Genomic DNA, 24,937 nt, shown 5'->3' with positions numbered 1-24,937 from the left:
AGCAGCAGCCCCAGCCTGCACAAGGCTGCAGTTCATTTTCTTTCTTGTCCCTCCCTCCCTCCCACAATAGTGATTGGCTGGCTGGACTCCCCCCACCCTCGCTGCTTGCCTGCCCCAGAGATAAGGCAAGGCAATGATTCAGGCTGGGTTTCTGGCAAAATATTTTTTGCCTTATAGGTGAGTATCTACAGCAGTGGTTAAGAACATAATGTTCTTATGTTCTCACACATTTAGCACTGGGACCCACTTCTTAAAATGAGAATCTGTCAGGACCCACCAGAAGTGATGTCATGACCAGAAGTGACATCATCAAGCAGGGAAATTTTGAACAATCCTAGGCTGTAATCATACTACCCACAATTACCCAGGAGTAAAAAGCATAACATAGTAGCCTATTCAAAGTACAGATCTGTCACATTTCCCCAGTTGCCGTCACATTCCATGGTAGCATCAAGTCTAACATATTAAAAATAAAATATTGAAATGATTGGGGACCCACCTGAAATTGGCTCCCGACCCACCTTGTGGGTCCCAACCCACAGTTTGAGAAACACTGATCTACGGTAATTGTTTAGTTAAAACATCCAGGCTAGCTTGGACCTCCAAAGATTGATTTGTTTGTTGCTGTCCCATTGCCAACCATTTTTCCATATTATCTCGCATTGCCTGTTTCCAGTCTTTCCCTTGCGGTTCCTCTTGCACTAATTTTCCCAGGCCTGTCTCTGGGGCTGGGGAGCTCCAGATTCCTTTGGCTCCTTTACCCATCATCTTCTTTCTTCCTTCCTGGAAAACTCAAATATCTGAAATCAAATATATCACTTTCAATTGTCTATACGTCACATCACATCGACAACAAATCAACTATTCACCCATAAAAAGCAACAAAGAAAATTATAAAGCCAAATAAAGCCATTTTCTTGCAATATTCTTTAAGACCACTAGATGTCCTCAGCATATTGTCCTTGCTTCACTTATAAACACAAATCCTGTTCTTGAAGAGTCCTTTTCAATCCACTAGATCAGGAGTGCTCAAACCCCGGCCCGGGGGCCACTTGCGGCCCTCTGGGACTCCCAATCTGGCCCGTGGGGAGCCCCCAGTCTCCAATGAGCCTCTGGTCCTCTGGGGACTTGCTGGAGAACATGTTGGCCCGACACAACTGCACTCAGCATGAGGGCAACTGTTTGACCTCTCGCGTGACCTGTGGGATGAGAGCTCCGTCCACTGCTTGCTGTTTCATGTCTGTGATGCAGCAGTGGCAGCAAAGGAAAGGCCAGTCCTGCTTTGTGCAAGGCCTTTTATAGGCCTGGAGCTATTGCAAGACCTTCATTCATTCTTATGTTCCATCTCTAATATATTCATGGATGTAAATTTATTCAAGTTTGAAATGTAAATTAATTCCCGTCCCCTCAACCCAGTGTCAGAGAAATGATGTGGCCGTCCTGCCAAAAAGTTTGGACACCCCTGCGCTAGATGTTCCTAGTGCGCTATGCTTATTTCTACTGTTTACATTCTTGTTGCCATGCCAGCCACATTCCACTCATTATCACATCCAAAGAAATGCAAAACATCCAGCAAGAAAACAAAACTCCAAAGCAAAGCAATGAATGCGCCTAAACAGAAACTATATCCAGGGACGGTGGACCGAAATTTAGAGTTATGGAATTGTAATTATCTTCTCATATATCCATAGCAGGTTCGGCAAATCTCCTCCAAGGTTTCTTCTCACGTAAATAAACAATGGAAAGGGAAAGCCTCCCCCTCCTCCTCCTCTTCTCACGGGCAGAAAACCAAATCAGGCAACCAATTAACCAGTCAATGCCAGGCACACACAGCAGAATAACACTTACTTAAGTCTTCCAAAGCCCTTCCCTGCTTGGGGCCCTCAGCTTGAATTGAGCGAGAATTCTTCATGCCGATGACAGCAATGGACGATGGCAAATTGGCAATGCCAATGGATGGCTGGATTCTCCTGGGAACAGCCCCCCCCCCCCGGCTGGGCATTTATCTCCTCAGGAACCGCTTACATGGTGCGCCACCCCACCTCTGGCAACACTATTTCCAAGCAGTTTCTCTCCAGTGTGGGTTTTAGGTGCAAAGTCAGATCTCAGCTCCAGCAGAAACTCTTTCTACACTCCAAGCATTTATATGGCTTCTCCCCTTTGGGGGTTCTTTGCTGCAAAGTCAGGCTTGAGTTCACACTGAAGCTCATTCCACACTCCAAACATTAATATGGTTTTTCACCTGTGTGGATTCTTTGATGTTTAGTCAGGTGTCTATTTGTACTGAAGCTTCTTCCACACTCCAAGCATTTATATGGTTTCTCACCTGTGTGGGTTCTTTGATGCACAGTTAGGCTTGAGCTATCACTGAAGCTCTTTCCACACTCCAAGCATTGATATGGTTTCTCGCCTGTGTGGATTCTTTGATGATAAGTGAGGCTTGCTTGATAACTAAAACACTTTCCACATTCCAAGCATTGATATGGTTTCTCACCTGTGTGGATTCTTTGATGATAAGTGAGGACCGAACATGCACTAAAGCTCTTTCCACACTCCAAACATTTATATGGTTTCTCATCTGTATGGGTTCTTCTATGCACAGTCAGGCTTGAACTTAACCTGAAGCTCATTCCACACTCCAAGCATTGATATGGTTTCTCACCTGTGTGGATTCTTTGATGATAGGTCAGGCTTGCTTGCTGATTAAAACACTTTCCACATTCCAAGCATCTATATGGTTTCTCACCTATGTGGGTTCTTTGATGCACAGCAAGGTGTGACCTTTGACTGAAGCTCTTTCCACACTCCAAGCATTGATATGGTTTCTCACCTGTGTGGATTCTTTGATGTTTAGTGAGGCTTGCTTGCTGACTAAAACACTGTCCACACTCCAAGCATTTATATGGTTTCTCACCTGTATGGCTTCTTCGATGCACAGTCAGGCTTGAGCTCAAACTGAAGCTCATTCCACACTCCAAGCATTGATATGGCTTCTCACCTGTGTGGATTCTTTGATGATAAGTGAGGTGTACTTGCTTACTAAAACACTTTCCACACTCCAAGCATTTATATGGTTTTTCACCTGTGTGTGTTCTTTGATGCACAGTCAAGTGTGAGCTCACACTGAAGCTCATTCCACACTCCAAGCATTTATATGGCTTCTCCCCTGTGTGGGTTCTTTGATGCAAAGTCAGGCTTGAGTTCTGACTGAAGCTCTTTCCACACTCCAAGCATTTATATGGTTTCTCCCCTGTGTGGGTTCTTTGATGTTTAGTGAGGTCTCCACTTGCACTAAAGCTCTTTCTGCACTCCAAGCATTTGTATGGTTTCTCACCTGTGTGGGTTCTTTGATGGTAAGTGAAGTGTGTATGATGACTAAAACACTTCCCACATTCTAAGCATTTATATGGTTTCTCTCCAGTGTGGGTTCTTTGATGTACTGTAAGGTGTGATTTACTGTTGAAGGTCTTTCCACACTGAGGACATTTTTCCTTCCCCTTTTCAGTTTTTTTCTGTGGATTGACTGGGAGGATGTTCAAACTGCCACCCTGACAAGCACCAGATTTATTTCTCCCTTTCTGTGTGTGGTTTCCCTCCTGCTTCCTTGATCTTTTCTGATGCGCAGTTCTCTCCCTTGTGTGCCTCCTTTCACAGAAAGTAGGATGTGTGCTTGTACTGGTAGTTTCCTCATGCAAAGGACACATCTCACATCTCCTTACTTTGGAATGTTCCTCTTTGATTGGGAGTTCATGGAGACAAACGCGTTTAGTCCTCCAGGCAGGGGTCTGTCTTCCCTCCTCCCTCCCTGATCCATCTTGCTTTCTAAAAGTCTCTTCCTCTACCTCCAGCATGGAAATGTCCGATGACATCCCACAAGGCTCCCTCAGATCCTCATTGGCCTGTCCACCAGTTCCTGGATCGGAGAGAGAATCCTGATTAGCAGTGGACGTGTTGAGGAGGGGTGGCCATTTATGTTAAAGAAGGGGTAGAATCTAGCAGAGTTGAGATGGAAGGCGGGTCTGCCTCCAACATAGAATTTCTGTGGGTTAAACTACCCGGCCCAAGTGGGATAATAGTGGGGGCGTATAATTGTCCTTCGGGCCAGAAGGCAGAAGGGGACCTTGAAATGAGAAAATAGATCAGGGAGCTATCAAGGAGGGACAGGGTTGTAAAAATGGGGGACTTCAAATTTCCTCATATCCACCGGGTCAATTCATGTTCTGGTCAGGAAAGAGAGTCCAAATTTCTTGACAGGCTAAATGACTGTGCCTTAGAGCCGCTAGTCATGGAGCCCATGAGAAGACAGGTGACTCTGGATTTAATGTTGTGCGGTACTCAGGACTTGGTTAGAGATGTAAATGTTGCTAAGCCATTGGGAAACAGTGACATGCTGCGAACTGTTTTGACATGCATGTTGGGGGAAGAGTACCAGGCAAATCTGTCACAAAAACCCTTGACTTCTTATGGGCGGATTTCCCTCAAATGAGGAGGCTGATTAGGAAGAAGTTGAAACGGAAGGTAAAGAGGGTCCAATCTCTCCAGAGTGCATGGAGGTTGCTTAAAACATCAGAAATAGAGGCCCAGGAGCAGTGTATACCGCAAAGGAAGAAGGGCTCCACTAAGTCCAGGAGGTGCCCACATGGCTAACCAGCCAACTTAGAGAGGCCATAAAGGGGAAGGAAGCCCTTCTGTAAATGGAAGTATTGCCCTAATGAGGAGAATAAAAAGGAACATAAACTGTGGCAAAAGAGATGTGAGAAGGTGATATGGAAGTCCAAGAGAGACTATGAGGAACACACAGCCAGCAGCATTAAGGGGAATAATAAAAGCTTCTTCAAATATGTTAGAAGCAAGACAGTCGCCAGAGTAGCAGTTGGCCATCTGGATGGGGAGGGAGGGAAAGGGGAGATAAAAGGAGACTTGGAGATGGCAGAGAAATTAAATGAGTTCTTAGCATCTGTCTTCACAGCAGAAGACTTCGCCCTCCCCCCCACCAAGGAATTAACAGCCCAATCCTATCCACAGTTTCCTGGTAGTAAGCCTCACCAACTCTAATGAGACTTACTTCTGAGTAGACATGCATGTCTTTGTTGGGAGGTGTGGGTGTAAACAGAATGCCAGATGCAGGGGAGTGCCAGCAAGATGCAAGTATCTTGTGTGCTGCCTGAGAAATCTGGTGGGCTGCTGTGAGATGCAGGAAGCTGGACTAGATGGGCCCTGGGCCTGATCCAGCGAGGCTTTCTTTATGTTCCTAGTGTAATAGGGAAGTGGCATCTCTAAAGCGTCTAGAGATGTGTACTCAGAAGTAAACACCACTGGATGCTGTGGCACTGACTGGCCCCCTTGAAAGGATGCACAGGATCACACTCTGCTCAGAGAGTGACTCTCAATGAGCTGTTGTGCAGAAGAATCACAATTATGGTTGCTTGGCCTGTTGCAACCTGACCTAATCTTGGAATGGAGGTAGTAGGCGTTGTTTCTGTGGAGGAGTCCCAAGAGGAGGGCCTCCCTGGACTCTCACAGGCCTATCAGCACCTTTAATGTCATCATATGAATGCTAAAACATGGCTGTTTTGTGCTGTGGGGTCTCCCATGCGCAGTTTCATTCTTAAATGGCATAAAGATGCTACTGAGCTCAACTGCACTGGAAGGTCAGGAGCCGATTTCCACAGGCCGCGTCTCGCATTATCTCGCATTCTGCTGCCTTTGGGACAGTGAAGCCTTGTCCCCAACCAAGCAAATGAGTTGAGGAAGAACAGGGGAGAAAAGAGGTCCAGGCCAAATCTATCTGGGCATTTCAGAACCAGCGACTCCAGTGCACTCTCTCCCAAAGCCCAGCTCTTGACATTCCTGCACACGGGAGCGTAGCTGTTTAGAAGGGCAGAGACCTGGCCACCTGACTGATGGGCTCATAAGGAGCCTGGCTGCCAAGACAGCAGTCGCTCTTCACCAGGCTCCCTCTGGGGTGTAAGGGGCAAAGGTAGGAGCAGTGATCTCTGGGGCATCACCTCTCACCTTCCTGACATCACGGGGCCAAGGAAGCTCTGGAAAGGGGTCAAGTGTCCCGATCCTGGAGGGGAATGACCCCTCCCTCAGGAATACAGACTAGGCCCATGGTGGGGGCCAAAGGCAGCCTGCCCAATTCACCACAAAGGACCCAACACAGGGGCCCTATGAATTCTCAAACAGATAACAGGAGGTGTAGATTATGGCAGAACGAGTGAAGGGGAGCCTGCAGCACCCTAGCCCCTTCCCAGACGAGCCACACTACATGAGACAGCCCTCTGGGGTCCCAGGACTTCCTTTCAGCCATGGGACCCAATCAATTTCTTGGGAGAAATTCCTGTCCTCGGACACTGAACAGGCGGAGTTCCTGTTAAAGGACTGACGTCTCCTGGTCCTGTGCTGTAATAGGACCAGATGAATGTAAAGAGCATCACCCAAATAAACCGCTGGTATCGACCTTTGCCAAAGACTCCACGACCCTTCCAAACCCTCTCTCCTCTCGCTGTCAATCCCCCACGAACGCCCACCCTGCAGAGACCTCCCATGGACATCACACGAGGTAAGGGAAAAATTGTTCTACCTCATCCTGCTATTTTTGGCATTGATTCCCATACCTGGAGGAGGCCTCTGTGATTGCCTCCCCACCACAGGATGCAGTGCATGCCCCATTGACATGGCTGTACCTGCACTGGAAAACTGGATAGGATTGGGCCCTTATGCATGTCTACTCAGAAGCAAGTCCCATTATAATCAGTGGGGTTTACTCCCAGGTAAGCATGGATAGGATTGCAGCCTCAATCTCCTTGCGAAACATGCCTCTTTTTAGGACCGCTAAGGGTCGCCATTCCTTCTGAGTCATTCCTGCTGCCGCTATTCTTCCCCAAAGCCCAGTCCCTAAGAGAGGAGCTGTATCTATTCCAGGTGATGTCCTGTTGCCCGGCACTAATACTTCAGCCAGAGGTGGAAGCCCAGTTATCTCTGCACCTCTGGAAAGGGGAGACACTGAGACACACGCCTTGGAAGATGTGGCTGTTTTGATGCAGGCTGGGTAAGGTGGCTCCTCTCCACAGGGCAGACACTGGGGCTGGGTCTTCCCTGCTCAGTCACTGAGGGGCTCCCCCTACTCACCTTCCTCAATTCATTCTTCTGAGAGCATCAACCTTCCAACAAAATCTCTAGGACTTTAGGATCAGGCAGGGGTGCTGGAAAGATCCTTTTCAGCTGCAAAATCCAAAGGATTTTCTTATGACTTTTCTTGCCTCGGCCTCTGTTGAAATCAGCAAAGATCCTGACAGTTGAACAAATAAAACACAATTTTAAATATATAAACTGAAGATACAATATGAAGTAAACATACACCAGAGTCAAAAAGTACCCGACCCCTCCGTTTTAGGTCTAAAATCCTGGCCTCCAGTGTCTCCACCTCATCCTGCTATTGTTGGCATTGATTTCAGAGATGAAGGCCCCTTCTGGCCCACTCTGTTCCAGCCTTTCCGCTGCCCACATAAAAACCCCTCACCATAGAAACAAAGGCACCCAAGAGCAGACCAAGAGTTCAGCATGCTATTGGCAGCTGGGGGGGGGGGGTATTTCAGTGTGCCTTCTCGGCCCCCTCCCCTTCCCCTCCACTGGCTGGGCTGTGATCCTGGGCCTCCCTCCCCACCTGGAGGCTTCTTTCCCACCCCTCTCTGCTCAAAGCTTTGCAATGTTTTCAGGCTACTCAGGGAGGTCACTCTCTGCAGGACATACACTTGGAGCTCTTCCCTTGTCCTCCTCACTGCCTCCTTCTGGGGCTCAGCTCCTTAATGGACTCTCTGCTCCCTGGACCAATCCCAGATGCTGGAAGGATTCCCATCAGCTCCACATCCATGTTTCGCTCTTTCTTTCTCCCTGGTGGACCTCTGGAAAGGGAAGAGGTCCAGGCTTTGGATGAGAGGGCTCCTGACTCCCCAACTGGGATGGCCTCACTGCTGGTCCCAGCGGCTGGAAGGAGTCTCCAGGCAGCCCTGCCTGCTCCCCAGGAGTCCTGGGGGGAGCTCTTCGCGGCCCTCCAGCACTGCCCAGATGCTCCCCGCTGCCTCTGCCAGCCCCGCCCGCCAGGCTGGGGGTGCTGCAAGTGGGGCTGGGGGTGCTGGGGGTGGGAGAGCTGCTCCTTCACCCCGCCTGGGGCATCTCGCGGATCTCCATCTCGGGCTCCTGGACTGGTTGGGAGCCGCGCCCGTTCCCCCTTCGGGAGGGGTCCTCAGCGACTCCCCCCACGTGCTCCTGCTGCTCTTGGCCTCTTTCCCTGCCGAGGGGCCCGCCTCGCCCCTTCGCGCCCGCCTTCTCCAGGCTCCCTCTCAGCCCCCGCCCCACGTAGACAGCCCATCCCGGAGCACAGCCTTCGAGCCTGGCCTCCCCCCAGTTTCCCTCGACCCACCTGGGACCCACCTGCAGACCTGGGACTCCTTCCGGACCCCCGACGGGCCAGCTCCGGAGGCTCCGGGGAGGCTGCAGGCTTTCCGGATTCGGGAGGCGAAAAGGGCGGAGGAGGAAAGGGCTGCCCCACTCCGCCCCCCCCAATGGCTCTGCTTAACCCTCGCAGTGCCGCGCAGCAGAGAGCGAGAGCAGCACAAGCAGGTCCAGCGCGCCCCTGGCCCGGACTGGCTCCGAGGGGGCTCCCTGCAGGACTTGGTGCTTCCCCCCTGACTACGCCACTGTGCAGGAGGCTGCCCGTCCCCGCAAGCCTTAACAGCAGCGACGCCGCACTGCTAAAGGCGCAAATGGGGGGGAGCGAGTGGGAAAGCCCTCCTGCGCCGCCCCGCTCTGCCTCCTCCACCACCTCGTGCGGGTCTTCAACCCCTCTGCAGTCGCGGGGCTGCGCTGAGTGGGAAGGGGGGAGTGCTGGTGTTGGGGGAACAGACTCCAAGGCCGGCCAGGGGAGGGGCTGAGAAGGCGAACTGCAGCTGCCCCCCCCCCGCGTACTGCCTTCGGACCTGTCCTGGGGGGGCGTCGATCTGGACGGTGGAAGTGGCGGGAGGGGCCACGTGTCAGAGGGATGAAGGCAAAGACTACAGGGTGGGGTGGAGTGGGGGAGATACTTCAGGGCCCCCCAGGACAGAAGGGGTTCAGCCACATGCAGCAGTGAGGCACTGGACACAGGTGGCGTCTTGTCCTCTTGTGCGGTCCCTGAAGCACTCGGTGGGCCACTGAGATGCAGGAAGCTGGACTCGGCAGGGCTGATGTCGGGGGCGCCACAGGTTGCAAAGGATTCTTCCTGAGTGTGCAAAAGGACTGGCACTTGTCAGATGCCTGAGCACAAGTCGATGCTTGTGAAATGACCTCCCTGCTGTAGTGAAAGGGCATCGCCCCTCCTCAGCCCCGGTGGTGTAGCTAGAGGGGATGCAGAGCCCTGGGTTTTGCAGGGAGCCTCAGCCCAGCGTGCAGGCAGCCCCCTCCCCTCTGGAGCCATTCCGGGCGGGGGGAGCTGGACAGAGGCAAAAGCCCAGAAGTCCTCTCAGGGACACTCTCCATTTTGCTCCCCTCCACCGGATTAGCTCTGAAGGGGAGGGGCTGGGGCTCCCCTTCCGTCCCCTTCTCCAAATGCCCACTCATGCCCTTGTCCTTCTGGTTTCCAAGCTTAGCTGTTCCTCCCTGCCAGCGTCCGTTTCTGCCAGTGATGGGGAGCTTGTTACAAGTTGGAAGGAATTGTCTTGTCACTGCCTTCCTTGGAGTCTGTTGGGCCAGAGAAGGCCAGGGCTAGACACCAAAATAATGGCAGGGCCTCCCTGGAAAAGCTCCCCCAATTGAAGAGGTAACATGAAGCAAACATACACCAGAGTCAAAAAGTACTTGGCCCCTCTGTTTTAGATCTAAAATCCTGTTCTCCAGTGTCTCTACCTCATCCTGTTATTTTTCGCTTTGGTTTCAGTAATGAAGGCCCCTTCTGCCCTCTCTGTTCCAATCTTTCTGCTGCCCATATCAAAAATTCCTCACCATAGAGGAATGTGGGAAGTGAAAGAATTTTGTCCCTGCAGCTCCAGTCATCAGCAGGACCTGTCACTCTCATCAGTGCTTATGCACTGATTCTGTTGTCTCCAGCAGAAGCCAAAGACAAATACTACGATGACCTGGCCACCACTATCAAGAAGATCCCCGTAAAAGAGCCATTGTTCATCCTCGGCGATTTCAATGCTTGAGTTGGTGCTGATAACAGTTCATGGCCCACTTGCTTAGGTCAGTTCAGCACTGGGAAGATGAACGAAAATGGCCAACGCCTGCTAGAGTTTTGCTGTCATCATGGTCTCTGTGTCAGCAACACGTTCTTCAACAAGAAGCCCCAACATAGAGTCTCTTGGAGACACCCAAGATCAAAGCACTGGCACCAGCTCGACCTGATTCTCTCCAGACGCTCCAGCCTTCCCAGCATCAAGATCACACGCAGTTATCAGGGTGCTGTCTGCGACACCGACCACTCCCTGGTGTGCAGCAGAGTGAAACTGCAAACAAAGTGACTGTATCACATGAAAAAGGAAGGAAGATCTCGCATTGATACCAGCAAGACCCGGGATCAGAGAAAAGTGGAGGAATTTGCACGAGCGCTTGAGGAATCTCTTCCAGGCCCGGCTGACGCAAACGCATCCAACAGATGGGAACATTTCAAGAATACCGTTTACAACACCGCCTTGTCCATATTTGGCAAGAAGACCAACAAGACGGCAGACTGGTTTGAAGCCCACTCTGAGGAGTTGACACCAGTCATTGAGGAAAAGAGGAGAGCTCAAGCAGCATACAAGGCCTGTCCCAGTGAGTGCAACCTGCAGGTCCTCCGAGCTACTCGCAGCAAAGTCCAGCAGATTGCCAGGAGATGTGCTAACGACTACTGGCTCCAGCTGTGTTCCCAGATACAGATAGCAGCTGACACGGGCAACATCAAGGGGATGTATGACGGTATCAAGCAGGCCCTAGGTCCAACACAGAAGAAAATTGCCCCTCTGAAGTCTGCCGCAGGCGAGGTCATCCAGGATCGGGCGCAGCAGTTGGAACGCTGTGTGCAGCACTACTCTGAGCTATATTCCAGAGAAAACGTAGTCACTGAAGAAGCGCTGAACAACATTGAGTGCCTGCCTGTGTTGGAGGAGCTTGACAGTGATCCAACCCTAGAAGAACTTCATGTGGCCCTGGACTCCCTTGCCTTTGGCAAGGCACCTGGAAAAGACTGCATCCCTGCTGAAGTCCTAAAGTGTTGCAAAGAGATAATCATCACTGAGCTGCATGAAATCCTCTGTCTCTGCTGGAGAGAAAGCGGAGTACCTCAGGACATGAGAGATGCAAACATCATCACGCTGTACAAGAACAAAGGTGACGGGTGACTGCAACAACTACCGCTGCATCTCTCTCCTTAGCGTTGTAGGAAAGCTGTTTGCCCGAGTTGTACTAAAGAGGCTCCAGGTACTTGCAGAGAGCGTCTATCCAGAATCGCAGTGTGGATTCTGAGCCAACAGGTCCACCACTATTATGGTATTCTCCCTTAGACAACTGCAGGAGAAATGCAGGGAACAACGACAGCCACTCTTTATAGCCTTCATAGATCTCACAAAGGCTTTTGACCTGGTCAGCAGGGACGGCCTCTTCAAGATTCTCCCCAAGATCGGATGTCCACCCAGGCTCCTCAGCATCATCAGATCTTCCACAAGGACATGAAAGGCACTGTTGTCTTTGATGGCTCCACATCAGACCCCTTTGACATCCAAAGCGGAGTGAAGCAGGGCTGTGTTCTTGCGCCAACCTTGTTTGGGATTTTCTTCGACGTCCTGCTGAAGCATGCCTTTGGAACTGCAACAGAAGACATCTATCTCCGGACCAGATCAGACTGAATGCTCTTCAACCTCTCCAGACTGAAAGCAAAGTCCAAAGTCCAGCTGAAATGTCTGCGTGACTTCCTCTTTGCAGACGATGCAGCTGTCATTACTCACTCTGCCAAAGATCTCCAGCAGCTCATGGATCGTTATAGCAAGGCCTGCCAAGACTTTGGACTGACGACACAGGTCATGGTTCAGGATGTGGACTCACCTCCCTGCATTACAATCTCTGCGCATGAACTGGAGGTTGTCCATGACTTTGTGTACCTTGGCTCAACGATCTCCGACACTCTTTCTCTCGATACCGAGCTAAACAAATGCATCGGTAGAGCAGCTACTACGTTTTCCAGGCTCACAAAGACAGTCTGGTCCAACAAGAAGCTGACAGAACATACCAAGATCCAGGTCTACAGAGCTTGTGTCCTGAGTACACTTCTGTACTGCAGCGAGTCATGGACTCTTCGCTCACAACAGGAGAGGAGACTGAATGCATTCCACATGCGCTGCCTCCAACGCATTCTCAGCATCACCTGGCAGGACAAAGTTCCTAACAACACAGTCCTGGAACGAGCTGGAATCCCTAGCATGTATGCACTGCTGAAACAAAGACGCCTGTGTTGGCTCGGTCATGTCGTGAGAATGGATGATGGCCAGATCCCAAAGGATCTCCTCTATGGAGAACTCGTGCAAGGAAAGCACCCTACAGGTAGACCACAGCTGCGATACAAGGATATCTGCAAGAGGGATCTGAAGGCCTTAGGGATGGACCTCAACAGGTGGGAAACTCTGGCCTCTGAGCGACCCGCTTGGAGGCAGGCTGTGCAGCATGGCCTTTCCCAGTTTGAAGAGACACTTGGCCAACAGTCTGAGGCAAAGAGGCAAAGAAGGAAGGCCCACAGCCAGGGAGACAGACCAGGGACACACTACACTTGCTCCCTGTATGGAAGGGATTGTCACTCCCGAATCGGCCTTTTTAGCCACACCAGACGCTGTTCCAGAACCACCATTCAGAGCGAGATACCATAGTCTTTCGAGACTGAAGGTTGCCAACTCAACTCACTCACCATAGAAACAAAGGCACCCAAGAGCACACCAAGAGTTCAGCATGCAGTTGGCAATGGGGGGGGATTATTGCAGTGTACCTTCTCAGGCCGCCTCCCCTTCCCCTCCACTGGCTGGGCTGTATTCCTGGGCCTCCCTCCCCACCTGGGGGCTTCTTTCCCACCCCCTTCAGCTTTGCAAAGTTGCAGATGTTTCCAGGCTACTCAGGGAGGTCACTCTCTGCAGGACATACACTTGGAGCTCTTCCCTTGTCCTCCCCACTGCCTCCTTCTGGGGCTCAGCTCCTTAATGACCTCTCTGCTCCCTGGACCAATCCCAGATGCTGGAATGATTCCCATCAGCTCCACATCCATTTTTTGCTCTTTCTTTCTCCCTGGTGGACCTCTGGAAAGGGAAGAGGTCCAGGCTTTGGATGGGAGGGCTCCTGAATGCCATTTGGAACTCTGAAACCCCACACAGTCTGGGATGGAGGGGCCTGAAGGTCTGCCTTCTTCCAGATCAGCTGGCTCTCCTTCCAAGATCAGCAAATGGGGCCCTGCTTCCAGGGCTGGGGCAGGCAGAACGAAGCGAGGGGCAGGGCCTTCTCTCTGGTGGCCCCTCAACTTTCTGACTCCCCCCCCCCTTTAGAGATCATTCAAGGAGTAAAATGCAGGCCCGTTGGGGAGCCTTTGGGAGCAGGAAGCAGCAGCTCCCAGCTGGGACTGGCGTCACCCTGAAGTGCCAGCTCTTGAAGGGGTCTCCAGTTCTGCCCTGCCTGCTCCCCTGACGCTGCTCCACTCCTGGGGCGGGTGGGGTCCCAAAGGGGAGCTCCGCCTGCCCCTCCCCCAACACTGCCCAGACGCTCCCTCTGCCTCTGCCCGCCATGCAGGCTGTGGGGCGAGGATGCAAGTGGGGCTGGCTGGGGGGGAGATGCCCCTTCACCCGCACGGGGTCATCTCTGCCTCTCAGTACAGGCGCAGGTCTTTAGGGCGCAGATCCTTTAGGTGGGACTGTCTCCGAGGCCCTCCTTTCTTCCGCTGCCTGCCTGTCTGTGCGAACCAGGCAAAGGAGGCTCATCGCTCTGAAGAACCTAGTGACTAAAAGGGGACCAGCCACACCACTGGGCGAGGAGGCTTGAGCAGCTCCCCTCCGCCCTCTTCCTCCTCCGCCTCCTGCTGGGCGGCGCCGTGGGGGTGTCCAGGAGGAGTCCCGTTTCTGCGGTGGGGGGAGGGAATGGGGGAAGCCCGGGAGCAGGGGGTCAGGCTCGAGGGGCAGGGAGCGGGGAGTACTGTTGCACAGTGGCATAGCCGAGGGAGGAAGCACCAAGTCTGGCAGGAGCCTCCACCTCGGAGCCAGTCCAGGCCAGGAGCGCATCCTGCTTGTCCTGCTCTCGCTCTCTGCTGCGCGGCACTGCGAGGGTTAAGCGGAGCCACTGGGGGCGGAGTGGGGCAGCCCCTTCCTCCTGCAGACTCTGCAGAGCGTACAGCCAGCCCGGCAGGAGGAGCCGCGGTCTGGGGGGGTAAGAAAGAGTCGGGGGGCCGGGCGAGGGAAGGCCAGGGCCAGTGGGGGAGGACAAGGCTCTGGGGGCAGTCTTGCCACGGGGCGGGGAGGGGCTGCCACTGTCCCCTCCTCCACTTTGGCTCCGCTGGGGGGGCGGCGAGAATCGTGGGAAAGGCAGAAGCGAAGGACGAGACAGCAGGGAAAAGGAGGGCATCTCCCCCCAGCCAGCCCCACTTGCAGCCTCGCCCCACAGTCTGCAGGGCGGGCAGGGGCAGCGAGAGCGTCTGGGCAGTGTTGGGGGAGGGGCAGGCAGAGCTCCCCTTTGGGACCCCTCCCGCCCCAGGAGTGGAGCAGCGTCAGGGGAGCAGGCAGGGCAGAACTGGAGACCCCTGTCCCAGCTGGGGAGCTGCTGCTTCCTGCTCCCAAATGCTCTCCAGTGCGCCTGCATTTTACTCCGGCTATATGAGCCTCTTTTGCACAGGCAAGGCATGCAGGAGAAGAAAAGAGGACCTCGGAGACAGCCCCACCCTCCTAAAACGGGATGCCCAAATCTGTGGCTCAACAGTAATTGGGAGGAAAGGGCTAGGAGGGGATGCCAAGCAGAAAGGGGTGGTCTTTGCCCCCAGAGGCTTAGCACAAGGGGTGCTGCTCTAGCCTCAAAAGGGGGGGAGTCACAAATCTGAGGAGCCACCACAGAGAAGGCCCTGCCGCTTGCTGCCATCCACCTACCCCAGCCCTCAAAGCAGGGCCCCATTTGCTGACCTTGGAAGGAGAGCCAGCTGATCTGGAAGAAGGCAGTCCTTCAGGCCCCAGACTGTGTGGGGTTTCAGAGTTGCAAATGGCATTCAGGAGCCCTCTCATCCAAAGCCTGGACCTCTTCCCTTTCCAGAGGTCCACCAGGGAGAAAGAAAGAGCGAAACATGGATTTGGAGCTGATGGGAATCCTTCCAGCATCTGGGATTGGGAGCTGAGCCCCAGAAGGAGGCAGTGGGGAGGACGAGGGAAGAGCTCCAAGTGTATGTCCTGCAGAGAGTGACCTCCCTGAGTAGCCTGGAAACATCTGCAACTTTGCAAAGCTGAGGGGGGAGGGAAAGAAGCCCCCAGGTGGGCAGGGAGGCCCAGGAATACAGCCCAGCCAGTGGAGGGGAAGGGGAGGGGCCAAGAAGGCACACTGCAATAATCCTCCCCCCCCCCCCCCCCCGCCAATTGCATGCTGAACACTTGGTCTGCTCTTGGGTGCCTTTGTTTCTATGGTGAGGAGTTTTAATATGGGCAGTGGAAAGGCTGGAACAGAGAGGGCGGAAAGGGACCTTCATCTCTGAAATCAATGCCAAAAATAGCAGGATGAGGTAGAGACACTGGAGAAAAGGATTTTAGACCTAAAACGGAGGGGTCAGGTACTTTTTGACTCTGGTGTATGTTTACTTCATGTTACCTCTTCAATTTATCTACTTAAAATTGTGTTTTATTTGTTTAACTGTCAGGATCTTTGCTGGTTCAACAGAGGCTGAGGCAAGAAAAATCATAAGAAAATCCGCTGGACTTTGCAGCTGGAAAGGATCTTTCCAGCACTCCTGCCTGAGCTGAAAGACCCAGAGATTTTGTTGGAAGGTTGATGCTCTCAGAAGAAGGAATTGAGGAAGGTGAACAGGGAGAGCCCCTAAGCAACTGAGCAGGGAGGATCCAGCCCCAAATGTCTGCCCTGCGGAAAGAAGCCGCCTTACCCAGCCTGCATCAAAACAGCCACGTATTCCAAGGTGTGTGTCTGGGGGCACAATCCTAACCTGGTCTACTCAGAAGTAAGTCCTGTTTTGTTCAATGGGACTTACTCTCAGGAAAGTGTGGTTAGGATGGCAGCCTCAGTGTCTCCCCTTTCCAGAGGTGCAGAGATAACTGGGCTTCCACTAAGGTTGAAGTATTAGTTCTGGGGAACAGGACATCACCCGGAATGGATACAGCTCCTGTCTTAGGGACTCAGCTTTGTGGAAGAATAGCAGCAGCAGGAAAGGCGGCCCTTAGTGGGCCTAGTTTTGCAAGGAGAATGAGGCTGCAATCCCATCCACGCTTACCTGGGAGTAAACACCACTGATTAGAATGGGACTTGCTTCCAAGTATACATGCATAGGACTGGATGCTAAGGGCCCAATCCTACCCAGTTTTCCAGTGCGGGTACAGCTGTGCCAATGGGGCATGCACTGCATCCTGGGGTGCAGAGACAGTCGCAGAGGCCTCCTCAAGGTGTGGGAATCAGTGCCAAAAATAGCAGGATGAGGTAGAACATTTTTCCCTTACCTCGTGTGATGTCCATTGGAGGTATTTGCAGGGTGGGCATTCATGGCGGGTTGACAGCGAGAGGAGAGTGGGTTTGGAAGGGTTGTGGAGGCTTTGGTAAAGGTCGATACCAGCAGTTTATTTGGGTGATGCTCTTTACATTCATCTGGTCACAGGATCAGGAGTTGTCACTCCTTTAACAGGAACTCTGCCTGCTCAGCGTCGCAGGACAGGGATTGCCCCAATAAATTGTCTGGGAAGGGGCTGTGGTGCTGGGGACTAGGGACTATCTGGTGTGCTCCCTGGGGAAGCTGAAATAGATGGGCCTATGGCCTGATCCAGTGTGGCTGTCCTTATGTGCTTATGCTGCAGGCTCCCCTTCCCTTGTTCTGCCAGGAACTGCCCCTCCTGAGTTGTCTGTTCTGGGCTCCTGTGTTGGATCCTTTGGGGTGAATTGGGCTGGCTGCCTTTGGCCCCACTATGGGCCAAACTGTGTTGCTGAGTGAGGGATCAGGACCCTTGCCACCTTTCCGGGGCTGTTCTGGCCCCCATGAGGTTACAGGGTGAGAGACGATGCCCCAGAGGTCGCTGCTCCTACCTCTGCCTCTCACACCCTGGAGGGATCCTGGGGAAGAGCAACTGCTGTCTCAGCAGCCAGGCTCCTTCTGAGCCCAGCAGCCAGGTGGCCAGGCTCTTCCCTTTTTGGCTCTGCCCCGGGCCAAGATCTTGGGTCTAGAAGATATAGCTGCCCATTCAGCGGTGGGCCCCATCGCAGGCAGTTGGCCTCTGCCTCGGCTGCCACTCTGCCCAGTGGGTGTGCAGCCAGGCTACCTGTTCGGCTGTGGGAGAGGCACCCGCTTTCCTGCCCCGACTGGGCTTTTGTCCTTCCCCTCTCCTCCTGGGCTTGCCATGGCTGCCGCCCCAATGCTGCCCCCTTTCTCTGCTGCTTGCTCCAGGGGGCAAATGCTGAACCCGGCTGGATGCTGCCCCAACATGGGACTCCTTCCTTTCCTACCTGCTGGTGGGCACTCCTGGGCAACACCTTTGCATTGGCAGACCTCCCAATATGGATGATGGGGCAAATGCCCCAGGCACAGAGGCTCACGCACGGTAGAAATGGGCTATGTCAGAATGCCAGATGCAAGGGAGGGCACCAGGATGAGGTCTCTTGTTATCTGGTGTGCTCCCTGGGGCATTTGGTGGGCCGCTGTGAGATACAGGAAGCTGGACTAGATGGGCCTATGGCCTGATCCAGTGGGGCTGTTCTTATGTTCTTAACTACAATTCCCAGGAAGCCTTGCAGGTCTCTTGTGATCTGGTGTGCTCCCTGGGCATTTGGTGGGCCGCTGTGAGATACAGGAAGCTGAACTAGATGGGCCTATGGCCTGATCCAGTGGGGCTGTTCTTATGTTCTTATGGTTAGTGCCCTGTGGACACCCCTCGGAGGCTCTCGACGGGGTCGAAAACTGTGCTTCTGTTTTACCGGAAGCAGTTTAAAGCCTCAGGAAGCAATCAATGGTCAAGCGAGGCTCCATGAATGGGGTGCAGTGACATCCGCAGGGGGTCGCCATCATGGACCTTTGCCCCAGGGCACAGGGCTGGGGGGGGGGTCTGCCATTGTACCTTGGGGTTGCATTGCAATTGCACCAGTGCTGGAAAGTTGGATGGGTTGGAGGATTGAGAAGAAGAAGGTGACTGGATAGGAAGGGAGAGAAGAAGAGGAAAGAGGGAGATACACATCTGCTGAATGCTGGGTGTTCTGCTGAAAACACAATTTACAGCACGGTCCTATCTGTGTGTGAGAAGCAAGTCCCCTGCGTTCAGAGAGATTACTCCCAAGAAAGTCCATATAGAATGATACTTATGAGCCAGTCCTATCCCCGACCAGCACTGGTCTTCTGCGAGCTGCCTGGGAAACAGCTGTCACAAACCTGCCATAATGCATGTTGCGGCGGCCAGAAGGACAGAGGCACCAGCGGGGAGGACCCCCAAGAGCCATGCCCCTCCAAGCGGCTGGAGGCATTCTGGGGCAGGGGGGGTTGGAGCAAATGTTACCAAAAGGGCTGTTTTGGTTTAAGGGAATTAGTACACTACCCTTTTTGGAACCTCAGGATCGCAGGCTTGATAGCAAGACTGCGTAATGCAGAGAAATTCCCTTTTTTGCTTGAGGAGGAGACTGAGAGAAAGATAACTTTTTAATACGAGATTAGATTTTTATTACAAAAGCACAAAGGAAAACATAATGCACATTTCTTGGTTCTGGTACTTGAAAAGTGTACCTAGCTTTATGGTGGTTGCATGTGACATGTATTTGGTGCATCCGAGGAAATTAGGAAAAGGATAGGTTGTAGGGAAGGATTTTAGGGGTTCCTGATCTGCCAATCCCGTTGCTAACTAAAGATGGGGAGAGAAGGGGAGAAATAGGTGGGAAGGAAAGAAGGGAAAGAGTTCCAGACGCATATAGTTACCTGTCCTGAAAAGCAGTTGGATGGGGGGTGGAGAGTCCTATGGAGGACCCTCACAACCAGGCAGCAGGAGAGTGGTGAAGAGGGTGGTTTAAGCCCAGGGGGAGGTGGGGATGGTGAGGGAGGCTGCCAGCAGATCCTTTCCCCCCTCTTGCTCCTGAAAGCTCTGCATGGATCTACTTGGATCTATGCCAGCAATTGTGTTGATCCAGATCACAGTAGACCCATAGTGGCTGCTGGGGTTCGACAGTAGATTAGAAGAAATCACTCTGCCCTGCCATCCACTCTGCCCTGCCATTTTTGCTACGCTCCCGTGTGCAGGAAAGTCAAGAGCTGGGCTTTGGGAGAGAGTGCACTGGAGTAGCTGGTTCTGAAATGCCTAGATAGATTTGGTGTTGACCTCTTTTTTCCCCCTGTTCTTCCTTGGCTCATTTGCTTGGACAAGGCTTCACTATCCCAAAGGCAGCAGAATGCGAGATAATGCGAGACGTGGCCTGTGGAAATCGGCTCCTGACCTTCCAGTGCAGTTGAGCTCAGCTGCATCTTTATGCCATTTAAGAATGAAACTGCGCATGGGAGACCCCACAGCACAAAATAGCCATGTTTTAGCATTCATATGATGACATTAAAGGTGCTGATAGGCCTGTGAGAGTCTAGGGAGGCCCTCCTCTTGGGACTCCTCCACAGAAACAACGCCCACTACCTCCATCCCAAGACTAGGTCAGGTTGCAACAGGCCAAGCAGCCATAATTGTGCTCCTTCTGCACAACAGCTAATTCAGAGTCTGTCTCTGAGCAGAGTGGGATCCTGTGCATCCTTTCAAGGGGGCCAGTCTGTGCCACAGCATCCAGTGGTGTTTACTTCTGAGTACACATCCCTAGATGCTTTAGAGATGCCACTTCCCTATTACACCAAGAACATAAGAGGAGCCTCGCTGGATCAGGCCCAGGGCCCATCTAGTCCGGTTTCCTGCATCTCACAGGAGCCCACCAGATTTCTCAGGCAGCACACAAGATACTTGCACCTTGCTGGCACTGCCCTGCATCTGGCATTCTGTTTCCCCTCACACCTCCCAACAAAGACATGCGTGTCTACTCAGAAGTAAGTCTCATTAGCGTTGGTGAGGGTTACTACCAGGAAAGCGTGGATAGGATTGGGCTGTCAATTCCTTGGTCGGGGGGGACGGGACATTCGGGCAGCGGTATCTGCCCGAGGTCTTCTGCTGTGAAGACAGATGCCAAGAACTCATTTAATTTCTCTGCCATCTCCAAGTCTCCTTTTATCTCCCCTTTCCCTCCCTCCCCATTCAGAGGGCCAACCGCTTCTCTGGCGGGTTTCCTGCTTCTGACATTTTTGAAGAAGCTTTTATTATTCCCCTTCATGCCAAAACGGATCGCAGCATGGTCACTCTTCCCCAATGGCTCACCAACATTGACATCTCTAGCCAAGTCCTGAGTTCCACACAGCATGAAATCCAGAGTCACCTGCCTTCCAGTGGCCTCCATGACTTAGCTGCTCTAAGGCAGTCATTTAGCATGTCAAGGAATCCCATCCCTCTTTCATGACCAGAGCACAAATTTAGCCAGTCGATATTATTATTATTATTATTATTATTATTATTATTATTATTATTATTATTATTAACAGTATTTATATACCGCTTTTCAACTAAAAGTTCACAAAGCGGTTTACAGACAAAATCAAATAACTAAATGGCTCCCTGTCCCAAAAGGGCTCACAATCTAAAAAGATGCAAATGAATACCAGCAGACAGTCACTAGAACAGACAGTGCTGGGGTGAGGATATGAGGATAATTGAAGTCCCCCGTGATTACAACCCTGTCCCTCCTTGACACCTCCCTGATCTGTTTCCTCATTTCAAGGTCCCCTTCTGGTTTCTGGCCTGAAGGACAATTACACGCCCCCAGTATTACCCCACTTGGGCCTGGTAGTTTAACCCACAGAAATTCTATGGTGGAGGCAGTTCCGCCTTCCATCTCAGCTCTGCTAGATTCTACCTCTTCTTTGACATAAATGGCCACCCCTCCTCAACACGTCCACTGCTAATCAGGATTCTCTCTCCAATCCAGGAAATGGTGGACAAGCCAATGAGGATCTGAGGGAGTCTTGTGGGATTTCATCTGATATTACCATGCTTGAAGTAGAGGAAGAGACTTTTAGAAAGCAAGATGGATCAGGGAGGGAGGAGGGAAGGCAGACCCCTGCCTGGAGGAGAAAACTTGTTGTTTGTCTCCGTAAACTCCCGATCGAAGAGGAACATTCCAAAGTAAGGAGAAGTGAGATGTGTCCTTTGCATGAGGAAACTACCAGCACAAGCACACATGAAAGGAGACACACAAGGGAGAGAACTGAGCATCAAGAAAGATCAAGGAAGCAGGAGGGAAACCAGACACAGAAAGGGAGAAATAAATCTGGTGCTTGTCAGGGTGGCAATTTGAACACCCTCCAAGTCAATCCACAGAAAGAAACTGGAAAGAAGAAGGAAAAATGCCCTCAGTGCGGAAAGACCTTCAACAATAAATCACACCTTACAATACAACAAAGAACCCACACTGGAGAGCAGCCATATAAATGCTTAGAATGTGGGAAGTGTTTTAGTCAGCAAGCACACCTCACCACCCATCAAAGAACCCACACAGGAGAGAAGCCATATACATGCAAAGAATGCGGGAAGTGTTTTAGTCAGCAAGCAAACCGAACCACCCGTCAAAGAACCCACACAGGTGAGGAACCATATAAATGTTTAGAATGTGGGAGACATTTTACTCGGCAAGCACAATTCACTTACCATCAAAGAATCCACACAGGGGAGAAGCCATATAAATGCTTGGAGTGTGGAATCAGCTTTAGTTCAAGTGGAGGCCTCACTTACCATCAAAGAACCCACACAGGGGAGAAACCATATAAATGCTTGGAGTGTGGAATCAGCTTTAGTTCAAGTGGAGGCCTCACTTACCATCAAAGAACCCACACAGGGGAGAAACCATATACATGCTTGGAGTGTGGAAAGAGCTTTAGTTCAAGTGGAGGCCTCACTTACCATCAAAGAACCCACACAGGGGAGAAACCATATAAATGCTTGGAGTGTGGAATCAGCTTTAGTTCAAGTGGAGGCCTCACTAACCATCAAAGAACCCACACAGGGGAGAAACCATATACATGCTTGGAATGTGGAAAGAGCTTTAGTTCAAGTGGAGGCCTCACTTACCATCAAAGAACCCACACAGGAGAGAAGCCATATAAATGCTTGGAATGTGGAAAGAGCTTTAGTTCAAGTGGAGGCCTCACTTACCATCAAAGAACCCACACAGGAGAGAAGCCATATAAATGCTTAGAATGTGGGAGGCATTTTACTCAACAAGCACACTTCACTTACCATCAAATAACCCACACAGGGGAGAAACCATATACATGCTTGGAGTGTGGAAAGAGCTTTAGTTCAAGTGGAGGCCTCACTTACCATCAAAGAACCCACACAGGAGAGAAGCCATATAAATGCTTGGAATGTGGAAAGAGCTTTAGTCAGCAAGCAAACCTCACCACCCATCAAAGAACCCACACAGGGGAGAAACCATATAAATGCATAGAATGTGGGAAGTGTTTTAGTCAGCAAGCAAACCTCACCACCCATCAAAGAACCCACACAGGGGAGAAGCCATATAAATGCTTGGAGTGTGGAAAGAGCTTTAGTTCAAGTGGAGGCCTCACTTACCATCAAAGAACCCACACAGGGGAGAAGCCATATAAGTGCATAGAATGTGGGAAGTGTTTTAGTCAGCAAGCAAACCTCACCACCCATCAAAGAACCCACACAGGGGAGAAGCCATATAAATGCTTGGAGTGTGGAAAGAGCTTTAGTTCAAGTGGAGGCCTCACTTACCATCAAAGAACCCACACAGGGGAGAAACCATATAAATGCTTGGAGTGTGGAAAGAGCTTTAGTACAAGTGGAGGCCTCACTTACCATCAGAGAGCACACAGGGGAGAAACCATATAAATGCTTAGAATGTGGGAAGTATTTTAGTCAGCATACACACTTCACTAACCATCAAAGAACCCACACAGATGAGAAACCATATAGATGCTTGGAGTGTGGAAATAGTTTCTCTAGATGTGGTATCCTTACAGTTACAGTTGGCAACCTTCAGTCTTGAAAGACTATGGTATCGAATTCTGGATGGTGGTTCTGGAACAGTGTCTAGTGTGGCTGAAAAGGCCTATTCGGGAGTGACAATCCCTTCCACACTGGGAGCAAGCGCAGCCTGTCCCTGGTCTGTCTCCCTGGCTATGGGCCTTCCTTCTTTGCCTCTTTGCCTTGGTCTGTTGGCCAAGTGTTTCTTCAAACTGGGAAAGGCCATGCTGCACAGCCTGCCTCCAAGCGGGCCGCTCAGAGGCCAGAGTTTCCCACCTGTTGAGGTCCAATCCTAAGGCCTTCAGATCCCTCTTGCAGATATCCTTGTATCGCAGCTGTGGTCTACCTGTAGGGTGCTTTCCTTGCACGAGTTCTCCATAGAGGAGATCCTTTGGGATCTGGCCATCATCCATTCTCACGACATGACCGAGCCAACGCAGGCATCTCTTGTTTCAGCAGTGCATACGTGCTAGGGATTCCAGCACATTCCAGGACTGTGTTGTTTGGAACTTTGTCCTGCCAGATGATGCAGAGGGTGTGTCGGAGGCAGCGCATGTGGAATGTGTTCAGTTTCCTCTCCTGTTGTGAGTGAAGAGTCCATGACTTGCTGCAGTACAGAAGTGTACTCAGGACGCAAGCTCTGTAGACCTGGATATTGGTATGTTCCATCTTAGCGTTCCGTAAGGATGGTATCATTACTTTGCATCAAATAACCCACACTGGAGAGAAACCCTATAAATGCTTGCAGTGTTAAAAGAGCTTCAGTCAGAGCTCAAGCCTGACTTTGCATCTAAGAACCCACAGAGGGGTGAAACCATATACATGCTTTGAATGTGGAAAGAGCTTTAGGGTGAGTTCACTCCTAACTAAGCATCAAAGAACCCATACAGGGGAGAAACCATATCAATGCTTGGAGTGTGGAAAGAGCTTCAGTCAGAGCTCACATCTGACTCTGCATCTGAGAATCCTCACAGAGGAGAAACCATAGAACTTCCTTGAGTGCAGAAAGAGCCTCAGGGTCTACCTATCCCTTACTTCTCATGAACACATTCACACTGGAGAGAAATCTTTGAAGTGTTTAGAGTGTGGTGAAAGATTCTTCCACAGGAGAAGCTTCAAGGCACATCAAGGTTTTACACACAGGATAGAGATCTCCTCAATGCTTTGGGTGTTGAATGAGCTTCGATCAGAGCACAAGCCTCTGTATACATCAAGAAATCCACACAAGGACTCTTAGTACTGCTTGGAAAGAGTGTCGCCAGAGGTGGGGTGGCGCACCCTGTAAGCAGCCCCTCTTTGAGCCGCCGGGATATGCAGATATCCTCTCAAGGACTCCTGATGGCCTTGGAAGAGCCTTGAGATCTCCGGCGCTGTTCTGCAAGGAGAATCAGCTCTTGATCAATTATCAGAAAACTAAGATCATGGCCTTTGCCAGGAGGCCCAAGAACCACTCATGGAAGGTCGATGTTCATAAGATCGAGCAAGTGACCCACTTTAAGTATTTTGGTGTTATTATCTTGGAGTTATTTTCCATGCAAGTGGCTCTAGAAGGGCACATGGCAAATATGTGGCATTGAATGCTTAGAGAAGTTCCTCGGCCATTTATGCGCACTAAAGGAGACCTTTATTTCCCTGCAGCTCTTCAGTTATTTCAAGCCAAG

General features: G+C 51.5%; 3 pseudogenes; 2 read left to right on the top strand and 1 right to left on the bottom strand.

The window, feature by feature from the left end:
- LOC136640531 (zinc finger protein 721-like) overlaps positions 1-8,523 on the bottom strand; it is a 33,089-nt pseudogene extending 24,566 nt beyond the window's left edge.
- Positions 8,524-14,352: 5,829 nt separating this feature from the next.
- LOC136640374 (zinc finger protein 665-like) lies at positions 14,353-24,055 on the top strand (annotated as a pseudogene).
- Positions 23,876-24,264, top strand: LOC136639171 (zinc finger protein 22-like; annotated as a pseudogene).
- The last annotated feature ends 673 nt before the right edge of the window (positions 24,265-24,937 follow it).

This window comes from Tiliqua scincoides, chromosome 2 (genome assembly GCF_035046505.1).
Source record: "Tiliqua scincoides isolate rTilSci1 chromosome 2, rTilSci1.hap2, whole genome shotgun sequence".
NCBI lineage: Eukaryota > Metazoa > Chordata > Lepidosauria > Squamata > Scincidae > Tiliqua > Tiliqua scincoides.
Note: the sequence above shows the minus strand (reverse complement) of the source record. Positions and strands in the feature narration are given on the sequence as shown.